This window comes from Gossypium arboreum, chromosome 9 (assembly GCF_025698485.1).
Source record: "Gossypium arboreum isolate Shixiya-1 chromosome 9, ASM2569848v2, whole genome shotgun sequence".
In the NCBI taxonomy this organism is placed as follows: Eukaryota; Viridiplantae; Streptophyta; class Magnoliopsida; order Malvales; family Malvaceae; genus Gossypium; species Gossypium arboreum.
In genome coordinates this window covers 62,440,751-62,445,666 of record NC_069078.1, presented here as the reverse complement: position 1 = coordinate 62,445,666, position 4,916 = coordinate 62,440,751, and the positions used below count along the sequence as shown (strand labels likewise).

The window sequence follows — 4,916 nt, the reverse complement described above, 5'->3', positions numbered from 1 at the left end:
ACTCATCAATGGTAACTTTCAAAATTACCTATAGAATCAAGAACTAATGAAATAGATAGTTGGACCTAATTGTAAAAGTCTTAAAAACACAAAAATTACAAGAACAAGCCAAGAATTAAACTCACTTGTATCAAAAATATGAAAAACCAGCTCGAGAGGACTCTTCAATGGCGTTTTTAGCTGAAATTTTATGAAGAATTGTCTAGATTTCTTTTAATTGTTAGTTTATTTACTTAATTTTGAAAATTTTCCAATTTTACCCTTATTTCACCAAACTTTCAGATTTTTTTTCTTGCTAATGCCGCCCCAGCCATCTCCTTTGGGTTGATTTTCCCTATAAGTACTCCCTTATTTGTCACTTAAACTGTTTAATCACTTTATTAACTTTTGCACCTTTTTCAATTTAGTCCTTTTTAATTAATTAACCATCAAAACGTTAGCATTTTTTAACGAAACTTTAATACTAACCTAATGACATTCTGTAAATATTTATAAAAATATTTATGGCTCGGTTTATAAAATCGAGGTCTTGATACCTCATTTTTAACCCAATTTACCTAATAAATTCTTTTAAATAACAAAATTCATTAGTTTAAGAATATTTCTAAAATCACACTTGACTCATAAATATCAATTTATTAAAATTTTGAACTTACTCGTCAGATTTAGTGATCTCAAATAACTGTTTTTGACACCACTGAAAATTGGGCTGTTATAATAAAGGCAAAAGAACAAAGAGTACAAAAGATGGAGATAAAAACTAAACCCCAAAAACCCAAAAACAAAAAACCCTCAAAACGTAAACTGAAAATTCTCTAGAAGTGTTATGAGTTCTAATATCTAATGTCTGTATATTTTATGGTTGTAAAAGAGGGCAGCTTATCTCTAATTGGATTTCCTTTTCTAACTGGATTTTATTCCAAAGATGTGATCTTAGAGCTCGCTTACACTAAGTATACCATCAGTGGGAACTTTGCTTTCTGGTTGGGAAGTGTTTCTGTCCTTTTCACTTCTTATTACTCTTTTCGTTCTGTATATTTTATGGTTGTAAAAGAGCCTATTTATAGGCTAAATTCATAAGTCAAATAATAATAAAATAATCTAGACTAATCAGAGTTTGATTGAAACAAATAAACAGAGTTTAACTAGAAGATTATTTCTCAAATTTGATTGAAATAGGAATCATACTCTACAAATCTCCAAGTTGACTCGTATTTCCATAATGCCACCTTTGCCAAAGCTTGCCACGAGCCTATCTTGAACTATGTAGGGAATTAACTGAGTCGAATTTGTGCTTAGAAACTGGAAGACTTCTAGCTTCAACTTGTACACTGCCAAATTAAAACTAACCGGGTCTGATTTTTGCGAACACAGTGCCCTAACTTTTCAAAACCTGCATCCAAAAGAGAACCTCTTTTTAACGAAACGGTCATACCTTTTTCCCTCCTATGACTAAGTTGTCTCCGCTCCAAATGAGTTGAACTCCGTAACGGACGAGGGACGTTTGATTTCACTAGTCACTATAGAACTTTCCAGAATATAAAGTTGCCGGTCTTTTTACCATTTAACAAAACGAGAGCTCCACAAGATACCTTAATGCCACTTGACTCAATGTTGATTCTGTATCCTTTCGAGTTTAAAATACTCAAGGAGATGAGATTACTTCGTAAATCAGGTACATACTTGGCATCTAAGAGTGTCCTAATCGTCCCATCATGCATCCTAATTTTAACAATACCAATAGTAATTACTTTACTAGATGAATCATTTCCCATGCGCACAACTCCACCTTCAACCACTACAGCAAAACTGACTTTTAGCAGCATTTTTTTAGGCCTTTAGCGGCGCTTTCAAGTGCTACTAAAACTATTTGTAGCGTTTTTCCAAACGCCGCTAAAAACGCTGCTATTGCCTACGCCGCTAAAGGTCATGAAATTCAAAAAAAAATTATAAAATATTATAAAATCATGAAAAATATAAAAATTTAAAATTCATTATCAAAATATTGAATGATATAAATATAAAAATTTTCTATTAAAATTTTAACTTTAAAACTAAATACAAAATTAATGAATTTAAATTTATAATTTAAAATAATAAATTAATAACACAATTAAAATTCAAAAGTTAGAACTCAAATTATCTTAAATATTAAAATAAAAATAAAAATTTAGAATCAAAACTAAAATAAATAATAAAAACTAGATTAAATATAAAATATCAATAAAATAAGACATTATAATGAAGTCACTAAAATGAAATAAGGAAATGCATTAGATTTGGCGACCTTTTCTCTCACCCTTTCGACGAGCTCTTATTTCCCACATTCTTGTTAATTTCATTTGAGCCGATGTTGCTTCTTCACTTTCTCCTTACTTCTTCATGCGTCTCCATACCCGAATTGCATTTGTCCGCTTCCTTTTGATATTGTGATGCTAACTTCTTAGCCTCGAGTAAAAAAAAACATTTATATAAAAAAATATAACAATTAAGCATTAGTGACATACAATTAACGATTAAAATAAAATAAAACATATATGTAACAAATAAATTGTTGGTCAGAAAAAGTTGTAAAAAATGAAAAAAGGCATTTGCAATCAATCTTAAAATTAGAGGTGATCTAAAAGGCATAGAAAATCAAATGTAAAATTTCTTTGTATTAAGTTACTTTGTCCCATTTTCCAATAAATACATCCATCCATGGTAAAGAAACAGAAAACTGACCTGTAAAGAAAGCATTGCTCAGTCATGCATTAATTAAAGATAGACCATAAAATTAGCTTAATTCTGCTGGGCAAAATTGCCAAAGATCAGATAATTAACATTTCCAAATACCCAATTGCCATCTTTAATAAAAATGGAAACTTGGAACTTTGCAGGGTAAGTAGCATAGAGAATGCTAATACAAAGCAACAAACATAATAGAAAGAAAGGCTAACAACAGCTTGCCATGCATGTAAGCATTCATAAAACAGGCATGAGTTTTAACTTTCAATAAATAGCTGCATAACTACCAAGCAAAACCCCATAGCCAAGGAAATGCCTAAAAAACATGACACAGGGACAAGTGGCTTTGGCAAAAAAAGAAAAAAGAAAATGCAAAACAAAGGAACTAATAGCATAACAAGGGACAAAGAATTGATTGACACTACTATCATCTAAAAATTCAAAATGAAAGACATAAATGTAGAAGTTCGACATTAAAGGACATAAATGCCAATGTTAAAGAAACTAGACTACAGGTTAAACCAGTTGGTTTGATTGTTTCTTATTTTATTTTTTATGTTTAAACATTAATTTAATGTTCCTGTCTATGTGCTAAACATGCATTTGCATTGTGCCTACCTTCTTTTCACAGCTTTAATCATCTTATTCATCTGCATTTTATTTCGAAAAAGAAAATGATTGATTAAAAAGTGTTGAATATAGCATCTGGGCCTGCATAATAATCTTACACGAAACAATGATAGAATTATGTGATAACAGCAGCTCCAAGATTCACTATAATCTATCAGATATATAAAGACTGTTCTTCTGCATATGGTTTCATTCTGTAGAAATTTTATATTGGTTTTCCCTACTACTATTATCCTTTGCCAACGTTACCCAATAAATGATCATTTCTTTTTTAGTCTTTTTTTAATTTTATAAAATATTAAGTTAATTTGCATTTGACTTCCTCTAGAATTTAAAATTCACTTCTAGTCACTTCAAAATTAGAAAGTTTATAGTTTAATCCCCAGGGAAATTGTAAAATTTTCTTTTAATATGGTGATAATAAAATTAGTAATGATTCAAATCCAACCTTCCAGAAAAGAATTCAGACTTCACTTGGAGTGAGTGGAAACTTTTTCAATTTCTAGTTCTCCCTCTTTGGAAGTAAAAGCCCAATTCTTTTAGAACCAAAAAAAAATAAAAGGAAGATTGATGGAGCTAACTTAAAATATTAAATTGGGTGAGGAGAATCAGTGGCTAAGGCAATATTAATGTCCTATGACTTGTAGAATGAAAAGCAACGAGGTAAAATAAAAAGTTAATCGGAATAAAAACAATAACTTTTTATTGAGGCAAAGCCTATCTCAACCAACAAATATAATTAATGGCATTTACCTTAATGGCATGGTCTTTAATTTAAGAAAAAGGGAAAAAAAATAATTGGTTTTTACCTGTTCAATAAATAATGGCATGGTCTATTTCATATTTTGTATATACTATATGGTATTACAGTGTTCTAGCCTCTAAAACCCTCCACTATATAAACATAATAAGGACAAAAAAGAAAACGCAAGAAAAAGATAAAAACCTTTTGTAATGTAATTCTAGTAGCTTCTCTTCTCTTTCCCGTTGCTTTTTCAGCTCAACCTCTGCCTTTATTTTTACTGCTGCTTCAGCAGCTAAGATTTGAGCTTCAATATTTGCCTTTCCTGTAAAGGTTCAATCATAATCTATAAGATCTCAGGGCACACTATTGCCTCACAAATATTTAACCAACTTAAAACTACTACTACTAATAGAAAATGGTCCCTGTATGTACCAAAAGGACTAATATTCCTAATCACTCAAAACATATCTCCAATTACCATTAAATATAGATATATATCAAGCCAACCAAACAAATTATTTCATTTCTCTCATTCAAAGATAACCTAAAGATAATAGCACATCAAACATGAAAGAAAGCGAAACTGTGGAATTTGGTTTCAAATTTATTATCACATAGGAAGGCACATATTGCATCATCCTGATAAGATTGGAATGGCAGACACAAGTAAGAAAACAGGCTAAGTTTTTTAACAGTTCAGAGATTAAAGTAGTTCAAAATCTATAATGGCAAGTAAAAAGAATTTAAGTGAACAAGTTATTTGATAGAGAGCTTCACTTCATCTTTTTAATTCCATTTGATGAGAGAATTAGAA

At 30.2% G+C, this 4,916-nt stretch overlaps 1 long non-coding RNA gene across 1 annotated transcript; it reads right to left on the bottom strand.

Moving 5' to 3' along the window:
- Positions 1-1,089: 1,089 nt before the first annotated feature.
- LOC128280728 (uncharacterized) lies at positions 1,090-1,921 on the bottom strand. The gene is made up of 2 exons (XR_008270852.1): positions 1,436-1,921; positions 1,090-1,331 (listed from the first exon to the last, which is right to left on the bottom strand). It is a non-coding gene; the product is annotated as an uncharacterized LOC128280728 (long non-coding RNA).
- Positions 1,922-4,916: the final 2,995 nt, after the last annotated feature.